At 44.4% G+C, this 15986-nt stretch overlaps 1 protein-coding gene across 2 annotated transcripts in view; it reads left to right on the forward strand.

Annotated features, from left to right (window-relative positions):
- E75 (ecdysone-induced protein 75) overlaps window positions 1–15986 on the forward strand; it is a 101569-nt gene that overhangs the window by 24539 nt on the left and 61044 nt on the right. The gene's annotated exons all lie outside the window — the stretch shown is intronic.

Consider the following 15986-nt stretch of genomic DNA (forward strand, 5'->3'; position numbering starts at 1 on the left):
ATCGATTTTTCCTCGAGCGGGGCTCACGTGCTCGTTGACATTGACATTGCCCGCTGCCACGGTCAGCCAACCTGCCACCTAGCGTTCGCGAACCGATGCGTACCCGTCGACGAACTTCCGCGAACCGTTGCCCGATGGCGCTGCGAGCGTTCAACGATTCACTGTTCGGCGCGTCTACCTCGGTGTTTCCCAAGTTCAGCGCCTTTGCGCAGGAAAACGGCCTGCGATACGTCGCGTCCCACGCCTTCCTCGGGATTCCCCGGAATGAACTTTCCCGACTCGACGGAAACTTGTTCCGAGATTACTCGGACTCCTCGAATTAATCCCGGAGGGATTCTTCCATTTGGGTTAGGTCTTTGCGTTAGGTCGTTTCGCTACTGCAATAACTTTTTCTTTTTTAACGAATAGGATAGATTGGGAATATCGAAGCAGAGAATTTTTGTCGAGGTAAAGGTACCGTTGGTCGCCATAATAGTGCAGAAATGGAGGCTCGAACGAAGTATATAAGAATTACTTTTTTCTTCTTTGAAGGATGACGAAATCTAAAGTGATATTTACATACCTGTTTCACTAGGAACGTTCACCGTTTCTGTACCTACTGCAATTGTTTGCAAGTGTTTGTTTAATTATTAAAAATATAAAGTCCAGGCCATTATTTTCTCTAGAACTAGATTTTTATCTATACATTTTCAAACGAGATTCGTTATCTTGTTATTGGCACAAGACGCGGAAGCGAGACGTAGGCTAAAGAATTATTCGTTCGTCGCGATGGGTTCTTAAGAAGACTTCCCGTGTATAATTTTGGCATAATTGACTACGCGTAGCGACACGTGGCTTTTCAATGCCAAAAGGTCCCCCCACTCCTCGGACTAGCGGTCGTCGCGAGACTGGAGTCCACGACGATATCCTGGAATCGTCGAAGGCAAATGGGTCATCGGTTCGCGTATTGGCTTGTTTTCGTAGTAAACGAACGTAACGATGGCCCACATTTTTAACGACTCGATGGGTTTCCCAACACCGGCCTGGCCGAAACGCGCAACGGGGTCATTGCGCAACGGTTTACTTCTCTTTACCCAGACTAGAGCTCCGGCAGCGTTACATAAAGGCATTTATCTGTCAGGAGCAGAGCGTCGTGTCCTGTTGAGCGACAATTACTGTCGATTCGTTCCTCCGCTTCTATTATCTTCTAAACTAAATGTCGGTGCTACGACACACAACCCCGTTATTTCGGAAGCCGTTTAAATTTAGTTTACTTCTTTGTCCGTCGGAGTTCTCCTCTTGCGGTCTTTTCGACATACGTATGCGCGACATTTGGGAAACGTAGCTTTCTGGCAATACGAGTTTTCCGCACACGACTTGGGCTTGCGTCAAAATCGACCGTAGTCAAAGGCTCAATACATATCAATGTAATTATTTGAAAATTTGTGTAATCCTCCAAATAGTTCACTATTTTTTAAATGCATTAAGGGAAAGTTGATTTTCATTTTAGCAATTTGGTAGCAATCAACAATTCAGTTAAGATATTTGTAGAATTTAGTCTACGGTTCAATAACATCGTTGTATCTCGGGAATTATTCCACCCAACGATCGTGTTCCGAATCATCGGGATTAGTTCGAGTCATCCATCATGGTCGGTGGTGCTGGTAACAATGGTACAGCACTTTGGATCGGCGGTAAGAGCCTTTTTTGCTCGTCCAGTCTCGTTCCAGGATGTCAGTAGATCCTTTTGTCGTCCCGTTGGCGAACGTCGAGATATCGTTGCGCCTCTCGCCGCGTAATCCCATTTTAATCGAGCCGTTGAGGCGTGTGGGCGCGAGCCGGACACCTGATCCCGATGGAAGGCTACACTCGCCGCGGCCCTGAGCCTGGGCGAAAATAAAAAAATCACGTAATAATAGATACGAGCGTGCACCAGCGGCAGCCTGCCTCTTGTGTTTCGCAACGCTTCACAAAGGCTCAGGGCCGTTGTTCTATGACTACACAACAACCGCTCGCGGGGTCTACGCCCGCTATCGAGGTCTCTTTATCCCTTCGCCGCTATTCAAGACTCGCTGCTCCGCGTCCCACATAATGCGCCCGAAATGACGCGATTTCCGGGACTCGATCGCGGCGACTCGTTACGATTACCGGCAGTCATCGCGAACGATGACGCAATTCCGACAGTCGCCGATAATCGAGTCGTTCCGGGACCGTGGAACTTTTATTTCTCGAGGTTGAGCGACTGGATTTCGCATCCTGACCCGGAACTCGAAGGTCAACGGATCGCCTAACAGCTCCTCGGCTGTGTACCGGAAGGGCAGCTTGCCCCGGGCGGACTGGAGTCGTCTCCAAAGCTGTTTTCGATCCAGAACGCTGCAAACTAAACCATCGTTACAGGTTCCTCTTTTTGCAACAGTTTTAGTTCGTCGTGCGTAAATTACAAGATTACAAAAGAAGTCAGAAAATCAGAACATTTATTAATAGTAATGATTCTTAAGACGAGTTTCATCGAAGCCTCGATCAACAAATTAGTATCCTTGATTTTCCTCTTATTTCGGCCTCTAGAATCTCCCATTACAATTTTACCCAGGGGTGGCCGAACACCCTGTATAGCCAATTTTCTTGCATTGCAACTCAGAAGCCCGAAACATCGAAGAAATTGGGTGGTGCAGTAGTTATGCATCGCACTGTATAGTACTGATTCGAGCATTGGTACCTAAATTGACATTAGACGATGAACAAGACGAGAATGGGCTCGCAAGGGACATCAGGAATCCGCAGAAACATTTTTAGTTTGAATTCTACCAAACTTTTGGTTCCAAGATCGACGACCCTGTATGCGGAAGGTCAACCCTACACATTAAATCATTGTGGAAACAGGACTGGAATCACACATGGAGGAAATATAAAGCGAGCCCAACAAATACAAAATCCAATAGAAAGCAGCAAGTGGCGATAACCCGAATCAGAACTGGATACACCAAATTAACACACTCGCATCTCCTTAATAACAGTCAACTCAGGCTCTGTGAAACATGCAGTACACCTTCAACTATCAACCACATCACCCTCGGTTGTAGGAAGTACGATCAAGTCAGAAGAGGCCTGAAAATCATGGACAGCATCACCGAGGCGACCACTTTACCCTCGTACCAGGACATACTATTATTATTCTGCAAAACCATCGAAATTTTAGACAATCTATGAAGACCGCGACACCACCCTCGCTAATCCTATAAATTTTCCCCCGCAAGTTTCCAACCAAGTCAGATAAATCGGGCCAATAATAGTCGCTAATAACACCTGTTGTTGATGCGACTCTAAACTCGTGAAAGAAACAAAAAATGGACGAATTCGTCCTCGATAGAATGTCTATTGGACGCGTTAGGGTAGCGTGGAGTATAGAAGATGTGTCGCGTGTCGGCGCGTGGACGATCCTGGAGCCTCGACGGGGATGATGAATCGCGCCGGGACGCCCGGGCGACTACATAACTGGGACGAAGTCCCCGAGGCGCCGTCCGAATCGTATTCTCGCCGGAGTACGATATAAAAACCGAAAAGATCCTCGGTGGCTACGTGTCGAGGTGAGAGTGCTTTCACCTTTCTCCCTGACGTTGTCTTCTCGCTCGCGCGCCTCGGCTCTCCTCCTCGCTCGTTGGCCGCTTTTACTCTCGATCGCCGCTACCTGCTGCCCGGCTGCTCTTCCACGGAGAAAGCAGCTCCGACCTCGTCGTCTTCACGGCGACATTTCTTTCCCGGCGTCTTCTTTCTCTCCCTCCTCGAAATTCCCTTGGCGTTCGCCTCGCGGTGACTCAACCCGGCGAGTTATGTCATATCGTAGTTTCTCGTAACGGGCGAAACGCTCAGTGGGTCGCTTCGCGCCTTATCGACGGCCGTACAGGTTGCTTCGGTCGAGATTTTTTTATCCAGACTGCGAAACTTTTCGAGGCTCGTTAACAGTAGAGGATAGAAATTAACGTGGTAATTATTTACTTTAGGGCAACTCAACTTCGATTTTGATGATTCTGAAATATGTTATAGGAAATAAGATTCTGAACAACTTTTTCCTGTACATACATTCGCGAAATTCCTTCTATCTATCAATGTATACATATATTGGGAATACCTTTTCTATTTATTTTTAGCGTACCTAGACAATCTGTTTTGCACTGTTTCAGCAAGCGAGCTAAAGCTAAAGAGTCTTCGAACTGTTTCGACGAGTTTATTAACGAAACGTGATATCTTATCTGTCGTGTCATATCGCTATACATACACATGCTTGATCGAGTGGTCCAAACAATTCCTATTAAGAAATCGCTATTTATATAAACAAAGGTTAATGTGCTGTTGCAGAGTGATAGCGATCCCTTTTGGTCAACATAAAATATTATCGTATTATGATATGGACGTAAACGTAAAAATAGATCGATGGATTATTGTACAACAGCGAGGTCGGAGGGGTCTGATTCTCGGTCAAGTGGACGGATCGTCTCCCGTAGCTTCCGAGCAAACGTTTCCCCGGGCGAAATCGAGGATTGGAATTTCAGAGTCTTCTTTACATCTTAAGCGGGCTTAGGATATCAAATCTGGTGCGCGTACGTAGGAAGCCTTTTAGATTCTCGCGAAAGCAGACTCGATGGGTAAGAGATTTATACCGAAAGAAACCCAGCTCGGCCGCGAAGTAGGTCCTTGACTGACCCATTATTTTTTCCACCCACCATCCACGATCAACTTCGTCACGGATCTATCTGTCGCGTTAATGAATCATCCACGATCGAATAACTCGTACACTGTTTCCTAATCGTTGTAACGCGTCGATGTTTTACCAGAGATTGCGGTCTGGCTACTTGCGGTCGCAGGTGGAACACATTCCTGAATAATTACAACACGCTTCGAAACATTCTCCAATGTTGCCCCTCGAAGTTGACCGAAATCTTAGCGCTGGAAGTCGAAACTTTGGCGGGAAGCTGAGCAATCGCATCTTGCACTCTCACCCGGATCGCTGAAACGGAACCAGTCACACCCTAACTCGACCTATCTCGTACTATCGTAATTCACATTTATTACGAGAACCATCCGGGGACCAAGCGAGATGTCCAAAACTGTTGATATCGTAAGTCGATCGAAGCGTGTCGTTGAATCGCGATTCGTACTTTCACCTGGAGTTCCAAATACAACTGATTACTCGATTGCAAAACGGCACCGTCTATGCTGTCCCCGATTTCGTATGAATACTTTGCATGCTCGAAAAAGACTATGCAACCGCGGCTTTAGGAGCTATGAAATTACACCTGGTACTTTCATCTGGGGTTTTAAGTACCGGAGTTGTTACAAGGTGACACAACTCCGCTGTCAGAGGCCAACGAAGACGTCTCGAAGCTGTTCACGCCCTGACTCGTTCGTCGGGTTGCGTGGCCATTGTTGACTGACATTTTCGCATGGAGTTGCGAGCGAAAAGGATCACGAAGGATGTCGAAAACTGTCACCAGCGAAGCTAGAAAGAAAGGAAAGCGTACGATCGGCAGGAATATCGACCAGTCCCCTTCTAAAGGTTCCGAAGGCTGGCGCTAACAGAGTCAGTAACAGGAATTTCGTCACGGTGGCTCGCGAGGCGGCCGCTTTTACGATATCCAGCGTGTTGTTGAGCAACGTCAAACGGGCCTCGGCCGTCCTGGATGTCGGACGGTAACCCCAAGCCGAATCAAGGCCGGCGCACATCGACGGCTCTTACTTTCACGCGTTAGAGACGGCGCTTATGCTCGCTTATATCAGCGACAGAATGTTACGTGGACCATTCGGGGGACCTTCGAAGCTCCTCCTCGCCTGCCCACGCGTCCAACGATCCTCTCCACGCTGTTTTCACCCGATCGATTTAACCCCTTTCCATACACTGACGCGTCTGACTCGTCGCAAGTTCTTCGTGTCAAGTTTCACAATTATGAGGCCACTCACTCGTCGTCGAGCCTTATAAATTAAAATCAACGTGTGCAACGTTCGATTTACTACGTACACGCGTTAAGTATTTTGTCACTTTCCTAGGTTCGAATTTTAACAGGTATTTCGCAGGATATACTCCTCGAGTTTAAGATTAATTTATTCTAATTCAAGAAGTCCTTTGGTCAAAGGAGAATTCAAAATGGAATTTGAGTATCCTAGTAGGACAGTTTCATCCACTGTGGTTGTTGTTCGCTAATGCAAACCGTGATGGGTTATAAATCATCATTGTAAGTTTGAAGACTTCGTGTTGGACACCCTATGAATTTCATGCATGACTATAATAGCAGGTCATCAGATTTGTGAGTATCGAAGAAATTCGTGCAAAGGTAGGATAGTTTCGATATTTGTCGCATGTTTGAAACGGTTGAAGGGAACGTTAGTGTCTTTTTAAAGAGAAATTGTACCGATAATCTATACTTTGTCCTAACTAGAATAGCTGAAATGAAACTTGTCGATTGTTTCGTCGAAAGTTACTTTTCCCAAAACAATACGAACCCCAGCGATTAATAAAAGCAACTAAATATTCCACTATTATTCCAAAACGAATAATAAAAAACGGAAGCACGGATATCCGATAGACATCGGAGTACAATGATTCCTGTCCAGGCAAAGTCCGATCCAGAGGCACAAGTTCAAGGAAAATCGATCAAAAAAGACTCAGCTTTAGAACCAGGATGATACGACGATACTTCACAATAAACTGCGCTAACAATACTGCTGTCGACGAACCGATATCGCGTCCATCTTCTTTCTCAGCGAAACGTCGACGGCTACGAACCCGGATGGCCTTGCTATTTGCGTCGAATCGAAGCGTCTTACGAAACCCGGATTATTTTCGATCGTTCATCCATTCGAACGAGCTTCGAACCTGTCTTGTTTCAATTCGTACAGATCTACTGTATATGTATGCCCGCGAGACGTCGGGGATCGCTTCGATCGGTCGGGATTTCTTTGGTCCTCGATCATCGACGGCTTCCCGAGGAAGTATCGAAAGGGGAACCGACGTCGAAGGTTCGTTTGGCGCGTTGGAAATTTTCCATTGGCTCCGTGGGCCCGACATACCGATCGGTAGAATTCCGTCCCGTTCACCGGGCGCGCGGCTTGTCGGTAAACACCGTGACGATCCTAATCGCTTGCGCAATGGCTCGACGCCCTTAATGAAATTTCAGGTCGACGGTGACGAGAGGAGCCCCGGTCGTTGCCCCCGACTCGTTTACGTTCCACTTTGCCGGACTCTGTTTCCTGGTTTCGTTCCGCGGCTCGCTTTCGGCGCGGTTGTTTTGGCGAGACGCTGATCGACGCGGCTGACCCACAAACACGACGATACGCGGTCTCCAGAGTGGCGAGAATCACTTCGTTTAATCTGCGATTACCCTCGATCCGTACTCTTGCGATATCTGCTTTTTGGTTCGAGACTTTTTTTTCGTCTTCTCGAGAAACATTCGCGAAACGACCGTTCCTGAGGGTCTGTTGAACCGACGCGGGACGGTTGAAAATAAAGGCGGTTTTCAAGAATTTTTTGCCCGTAATTATGAAACTTTTCCTGATCAATGTTTAACGTTTTCTGAAAGTACGTTTCTTGAACTACTTCTTGTAAAAATTTCATATAAAAATATTAATTGTTATAACCATAATAGGATCCAGCGTGAGAGGTCTTTTGTAATCTACTAAATCTTCTGTAACTTTGTCATATCTGCGAATTTTACTTTAATATTTTATCGAGTCATTTTTAAAGCTCCAAGCATCGAAGAGAGATAAAAGATTTCGATTTTTTCAATCCGTCACAGTGGTTTCTCCCCTTTATCGATCCAAGAAACGAACGATTATACAGGATACTTCGAACTTTCATAACCTAGACTAGTTTTGGCTCGTGAAAAAAATTGGATAGAAATTGACGAAGCACGAATCGATAGGTAAGTTTTAGTAGCAATAACGTTTCCTGACGCGAGCAATGTTAAGTAATAGTATTGATTTAGAGCCATAATGCCCGTGCATTGATAAGACGATGAAACCGAGCCTTTGTAAAGGGGATTATACGGGTGCGTGATCTAGGAGTCGTACGATATTGTAGAGGATTAAATAGAACTCATAGAAATAGATAGTGTCCAGTTATGATCGGCAATGTTCTCGTCGTGGAACAGCCGTTCTGTATCGATGCTTCGCGTGGGATGATATTACCAATTTACAGTGGAATTTATGCGAGTATTTTATTTAGTCAATATCAGGATATCCACCCAACGCGTTTGCTCCAATTTAATACTGCGTGGGCGTCGAAACGTCTAATACACAGTAACGTTTATTTAATCTCAGCTGTTTAGATTTTAATTAGAATTTATGATCGGCAAACTTATAGATTACCATTTTAAACAGGATTTAGAACCCTTTAAAATTGTGAACTTTCAAACAAAAGTAAAAATACAGCGTTGCATTTGGCTCTGTACTTGCAATTACACACTTTCTTCGTTAATTCGAAAGTAAAAAAAACTCACTGTAAATAACGGGGGCAGTTAAAAGGAATCAGCTTGATAACTTTGTTTGCATTTCAGGAGATAAACGATCACGAAAACGTTAACATTAAATATCCCAAGTGAATCGCGTTCACCGCAAAACCGTAATCCCTGACCGGAGCAGTTTAATCTCTCGTTACGCAAAATCCCATTGGCCAGTCAGATTCGAACCTAGGGATTTTCTTGTTGGTCCTACGATCCTTCCAAGCAAAATCTGCCGCGACAGTATTCGCGACCGACTTTACACGCCAATTATAACGTCTGACACCGCACCGTCCGAATCTACTTGCAGCGATCTCCACGGTCTGGACTTTCGCGCGCATCGCACCGTTCGGACTACTTTATTACACGATTCAAAAGAAAATACGTACATGAAACGGTGTGAAAGGCAAGGCTCGGATACGCTGTTATTAAGACTAAATTATAGAGTCATGCACAGTCAGCTCGAAGATTTACGAACAGACGTGTACAACTGAAAACAAGTTGAAATAACGTTAAAATCATTTTTTGCTTTCAAAAGCGTCCGTAATCGCGGGTTGTGAATATTCAATATTTATACACGAGCTCGAATCAGGTGGACGGAACATCTTTTACAGAAATTGGATATCAAAAGTAAAGAGTTTCGATTAAACGTTCGTTTCCAACAAATTTTCGGAGGCCTCTCATGGCGGTCTATAATAATTAATATTTTTACTAGAAATTTTTAGAGGAAGTAGTTCAAAAAGAGTACTTTCGAAGACGTTCAACATTGATTAGAAAAATTGCTTTTATCCTCAGCAGTCACAGTGGTTACCCCCCTCAAGTAAAGAGTATTACAAAAGCATGAGGATATTATTAGATAATAAATTCTGATAACGTCACGTAACGTATAGAAATGAAAAGTTTGAAAAAGATGGAAAAACGATACTCGAAATTTACATATTTCTTTTGCTCAAACTATAATTACAATACGGTGAAAATACTACGAAAATTTCCCTCTATATCACAAATTTTCCCCCTTTAATGCCAAATGGAAAACAATTCATCTCTAGTTCCCGCCATTTTTATATACGCAGTTTCGCCGGGAAAAAGGTACGGTTTGTTTAAACAAGAGGGAAAGTGACGAATCGCGAAATCGTGGAGGAACAGGTACCGAGGATTTCGAGAGGATTTGTCCTCGTGAGAAATCTACCTGTCGAAAATTTCGTGTCGTGCAAATAGTTGGGAGCAAAGAAACGTCGGGTCGGTCGAGCTCTCATAAAAATTCTGTCGGTGACGCAACCGAGTTGCGAAAAGTTCGATCGGTTGCTGGATGGTCCTGGCACGTGTGGCCCGAACCGCGATGCCGTTAGGATCCTGCCGGTGTACGCGTCAAGGATGCGAGACCGTAGCGCGCGCGCACGCGTACAACAGAGCAGAAGACGCGACACGCTGCACACGCCGCGGTGAGTGACCTATGGCTCCTCTCATCCCTGCCCTCCGCGGAGGACATTCCGTGTCAACGCACTTGGCTTTACCGGAGCCCAGTGTCCTCGTGCTCGAGCACGTGCACGAGCAACGTCCTCGCGAAAACGGGACCGGTTTCCGAGCGTCGCCCTCGGAGCCCTCGAAACCCGGAGGAACGTTCGAGAAACAACCCCCTTCTCGATACTTATTAAACCTGTGGATCTGCAGAGCGCTCGAAACTGAGGGGTTATTTAGTTTTTACTAGTATTATAGCAATTGAAATTTGAAGGATAAAACTACCCCCTGAAATAATTCTTCCGTCGAACATCTAGCACCTGATGGAACACTGGTGCAGTATTGCTTCGAGGATCGATTTTAAAATCAGTACGATTGAATTATAAAATCCTTTAAGCAGGTTCGTTCCACGAGTCAAGAGATTTTTGTTAAAATCTAGGGGTCTTGTCGCTTCAGGAATGATTTTAAAGGGGTAGTTGCATCCCTTACGCTTGGGTTACTGTAGCTAAGAAAAATTATGTTCATATTATTAAAATTGATAAAGGGGGTCTACCTTCGAGTCTATCAAAGGTGGTTTCACCCTCTAGACTCTTCTTTTCGTAGTTACACAAAATTACGTATTCTTAATTTATGCCCGCCATATATATCCTGCAATATTTCGCTGAAACCAATTAAAGACCTTACAAATACTTCATTAAATTTGACTTATCCTCATTCTTCGACTACTTCACAAGCCTTGCAGAGTTTCGTCGAAGTAAATGGAGGTATTTTCGCGAACGTTCCTCGTCGACGGTCTGCCCACGTCGCGACGCGTGTAACTCGTGTGACGTAGGCGTGTTGGGTTCCGCAAAGCAGATGGACGAAAATTGTTTACGATCTCTCAGGGTCCCGCTGGGAGGCGAGAAACGCGGGACAGAGGGGGCGGGCAGCTACAGAGGGGGAAACCGTGTGAGTGGAGTTCCCTGCTAGACCTCTGGCGATGGTGCTTTTTGCCGTTGATTAGCGTAACGGTGAATCCTTAAGCGAGATCGCGGAAGGCTACCGTCGAGCGTTGGAAAATGATTGCCGGGACTAGATTCGCGATGTTATTAGCGCCGGTCGGGCGATAATGGCCCCCGGACTCGTTTCTGAGTCATCGAAAACGGAGCACGGATATCGAACGTTCGCGTACTCTATTAATTAATTACGAGTGGTAACTGGTCTTTCCGAAGGCTTCGTAAAATCGTATTACTTCGAGCACCTTCGACGTTTACTCGTCGTTCGTGGACCACTGTGTTCCCAGATTTAATTTCGATACTCTGTTCGACTGAATATACCTTCGATCGTATCAAGACATTTTTTTAATATAAATTGTACAGTTAATTGCTAGAGAAACTTATGCACAGGCTGTGAATCAATTTTAAATATATCATTGTACGTAATATTCAGGATGAAATAATACAATTTTCAAAATTTATTATATATACTTTTCTGGCGAGGACTGTTGATTCAAATAAACATTTTGATACGAATAATAAACGCAACTTGCTTTCAACGAATACAAAATTTCACGTAAACGATGTCCTCTCGATGTTTTTTGGTAACGCGTACCTTCGATCGCATGAGGATATTTTTTTTTATAAATAACAAATGATTTATTTTATGAAGACGTCGTTATGCTGTATCAGAATTGGTGCCACTATGTAAAAATTACAATATACAACATTCCATTTAATGGACACAGGAAACCTCAGCGCGCAGGAATAAAAAATTTTTGAATATTCATATTAATAAAATAAAATGAGCGAGAGTACGATTTAGGTAGTATCGTTTCATACAGAAAACTTAGCAAAAGTTAATACGAAGCTGGTAGATTAATTAAGAACCTTCAGTTTGCATTAAAAATGGCAGTTTCAGAAAATACCTAATAAAAATGGTATCGAATCTAATCCAAGCGAGCAAATAACGAACAAAGATAGTCCAGAGCTGGAGATCGTAAAGAAAAAAAGATTCGACGCGGAAGTTTAGCTCCAACTCTTTCTAACTCGCCGTTTCTAACGTCCACGATCGAGGCCACGGGGACGCGGTGGCAAAGCCCGAAAGTAACGCCTGTAAACAGTAAACACTTTCGTTGCTCGGGCTAAGTCCCCCCGTAGATTTAGGCTGACCCCCTTACCTCCTGGCCCCCTCTGTCGCGTTAGATTCGAATTAGACGGCGGTCGACGCCGCGCGACTTTCTCTCCTCCATTACTGAAACTCAGCTGTCTCGTTACGTCACTCGTAGACTCTCTAAAAATTTGCATATGGAAAATCGTGAAACGCAACAAACATTTCGATCGAGGTTGCCCCGATCCAAATCTCATTCGAATTCAGGAAAAAAACCGAACAAACCCACGCGTAGAGGCGAGATCGGTAATCCTCCTCGACGTACCGACGGATTTATCGCGCAAGGACGTTTCGCGAGTACTTTCCATCGGGTGATCCAAAAATTGTCCGAACCCACGTGACTCGGTGACCTCTATCGTGACCCGTACCGCGGAAAAGCCACCGAGGAGCACACGCGTTGTCGTCGATTTCCGGGCGTCCGTGGATCCTCGAGGCGAACAATGGCGGGCGATCCGGGCAAAAAAGGAACTTTCGCGAAGCCGAGCGTGGGTATTGGCATTTCGTCACTGGTCAGCCAACCAGGTTGAATAACCGGCGTTACGTCACTGCCGCACGCGTTCACAGACGCCTGAAGGAAAGAGGGGCAACAGTGCCAACCAGAGAAAGAGGAAGAAAAGGAGAAGGCAAGGGACGGAGGTTCTCAGCGGAGCGTGGCAAGGTGGGGACTATGGAGGTCGATCACCTACGTACGGGAGTCAGTGACACCTTCGGGCGAGGACATTTTTTTTTTTTTCATTTCTTCCTTCCTATCGATGGACCCCCCTTTCCTCTCGTCGTCGTAGAACGGGGCCCAAACCTCGTCAATGTCGGAACCGCCTTCGTGAATGACTGGCCCACGTCGAAAGACGTCGAAGTTCGCCTAACGCGGCCAGAACGCCCGCTAGAAGCTATCATGACGCGCGGGGGCGGAGGACTCGCAAGGTCAGTGTTTTGGGTGGATGTTGTACTCTAATCTACGCGCGATTTCTCGCGAACCGCGTCACTCGTTATCGTAGACTCTGTGTCATCCGTGGTTCTATGAACTCTGCGTCATCCTGAACACGCCTTTCACGGAAGAATAGACTCAGAGTCAAAAGGGTTAAATAATTGTTTTTTTTAATCGTTCGTCGCACAAACGTTGTTTCGACAAGTTGGATTACGATTCAAGAGGGCCCACTCCACCAACAAGTAATATCGTTCTTGGCTTTTGTCTTTTCACTGTACGCTTCTGACACGCGAATCCGCGATTTGTACAGGAGACAATTCCCACTCTAACCCCTGATTAGAATGCTGATTCCTGGCAGCTCTAATCGTAGAAACTGAACACGCAGGAATGTCTACTTTATAACCGGAAATTAAACCAACTTCCTCGGTAACGTTAGTCCGTACAGAGTCAGACACGCGATAATGGTCTTCGATTCTCTAGCGGCGTAGTTTGGAAAATTTCCGACGCGAATCTAAATTCAATTAATCGCAGGATCCAGAGTCTCGAAATCAAGGGTTTTAAATTGCTCGTGGATTTTTGGCGAAGCAGAAGCGACGTTTTGGAACGATTCCAAACGAAGCGTGAATGGCACGAATAATTTTGACCATTGTCCTTCGAAATTAATTTATAGCAATCGTGAAAACGCGATGTCGTGGACGACGCGGAATCGCGACGAAGAATATTGTTACGAAAAAGCAAGATCGCAAAGAATATGAAAATTCTATTCCCAGATATTATAAATAGAGATATACTGTTTTTGATAAATGGATTGAAGCAACTGTAGCCATCGTTAATTTATTCATTTATTATTTAATTTCACGTTTATTGAATTTAAAATAATATCGTATAGCACCTCTTTAGATTTGTCTATCTGCTGTGACTTTCCGAAACAAATTCAGATCTCCTCCACCACTTGACCCACAAAAAAACAATTAGTACTACATGATGTAGCCCATTTTACCAAACAACTCTTGTACAAACACACACTTAAACTACCCTGTAATTGTACATAGTGCTTAAAATAAAAGATTACAAGAGATTGTTAATCCGACCTCTGAAATTCGCGAAAGATACGTTAAAGAAATCGACAAATTTTGATATATTTTTACTAGATTCGTTTAACGTTTATAGCAAACCATTCGAGACGCGAAGCTTATATATGAAATGAATTATTTCGAGTTGTTTGCGTGTGATTTCGATTGGTCGATCCAGGAGAGGTTAGTGACTCGTTGGGTCCAGTTTGGGGGCCCAAAAATTTCGACGCGAACGAGACCTACGACGCAGATCGACGATAAGAGACCCTGAACGGAACGCGTTGGTCGTCGACCTCTTTTCCGTCGCCCGTATCAGTATTCGCCGAAACGGTGCCACCGAGTCCAAGTCGTTGTCCGCTTCGCAGAATCATTCGCAAATTATTTCGCGCGCCTCCGCGACGCCATGAACGACGCCATGTTCGACGACGGGTCAACGGACCCGGTTGTTGTTCACCGTCGAGAGCGTGTATCGCGTCGAAAATACCGGGCCAACGTAGGTGAACGCTGGTCAAGGTCTTTCGAACCGGAAGGACCGTCGAATGGTTTCGTTACGATTCGTATGGGACCCGCGCGTCCTCTCTAGCGGGTGTGTCGTCTATTGCTATCTGAATCCCTCGCGAACATTGCAAGCTGCCGCAAATTATTTCGATTTCAACGTTTTCAAAAGCAACTTAGAAACGGGGACATACGTGCATAATAATTTACTTATTTACGGGTTTCTACACCCTTTGATATAATACAGTTGCATAACATGTGTAAAAGTCTATGTGGGTATGTTAATAGGGGAACAATATTCAAGGTTTCAAAGAATTAGAGCGTTAAAAAGGATATTTAATGTGTTAGGGTTATTGAAATCTGTTGATATTCTTTTAACCCCTCCCCGTACATTAACACGTCTGATTTGTGGCGGAGATTTTGGCCCAAACCTGAATATCACGAACCAGGCTCACGGACAGCAAATCAAGAATACCAATCTGTTGATGAAGGCTTCGTTAAAAAGTTATTAACAATTAAATTAAAAAATTTCAAATCGTTCTGGAAAAATTATTTTCGGTTCCGGGGGTCAATTACAATCATTTTTGGTGAATAGACATATCCCTGAAATCCTACTCACTTTCTAGAAAAAAATTCGAGATGTGGAATTTTTCGACAAAATTAAAACATTTCGAATCGTTCTAAAAAAATTATTTTCAGTTGCAGGGGTCGATTACAATCATTTTTGGTGAATAGACATATATTCGAAATCCTACTCACTTTCGAGAAAAAAAATCGGGTAGGTGGACAAATTTTTCGGCGAAAAAAAAATATTTCAAATCGTTCTAAAAAAATTATTTTCAGTTGCAGGGGTCGATTACAATCATTTTTGGTGAATAGACATACCCCCGAAATCCTACTCACTTTCTAGAAAAAAATTCGAGAAGATGTGGAATTTTTCGACAAAATTAAAACATTTCGAATCGTTTTAAAAAAATTATTTTCAGTTGCAGGGGTCGATTACAATCATTTTTGGTGAATAGACATACCCCTGAAATCCTACTCACTTTCTAGAAAAAAATTCGAGATGTGGAATTTTTCGACAAAATTAAAACATTTCGAATCGTTCTAAAAAAATTATTTTCAGTTGCAGGGGTCGATTACAATCATTTTTGGTGAATAGACATACCCCCGAAATCCTGCGCATTTTCGAGAAAAAAATTCAGTACGGTCGGAACGGAATGTATAATATTGCAGGGTTAATCGAATATAAATTAGAATTAATGGAACGATAGATACTTAGCGCGGGATAAAAACATCAGACTGCATTGTCTTGACGAAGGCTTCATCGACTGAAAGTAATGAAGCGTTGGGGTGTGTACGGAGCGTCGATTGTCATAAGAGCTGGGCGTGACGACAAAGTGCAGGCGACGCTTCATTGACGGC

The sequence above is a fragment of the Colletes latitarsis genome, chromosome 11 (assembly GCF_051014445.1).
Source record: "Colletes latitarsis isolate SP2378_abdomen chromosome 11, iyColLati1, whole genome shotgun sequence".
NCBI classification, from domain to species: Eukaryota; Metazoa; Arthropoda; class Insecta; order Hymenoptera; family Colletidae; genus Colletes; species Colletes latitarsis.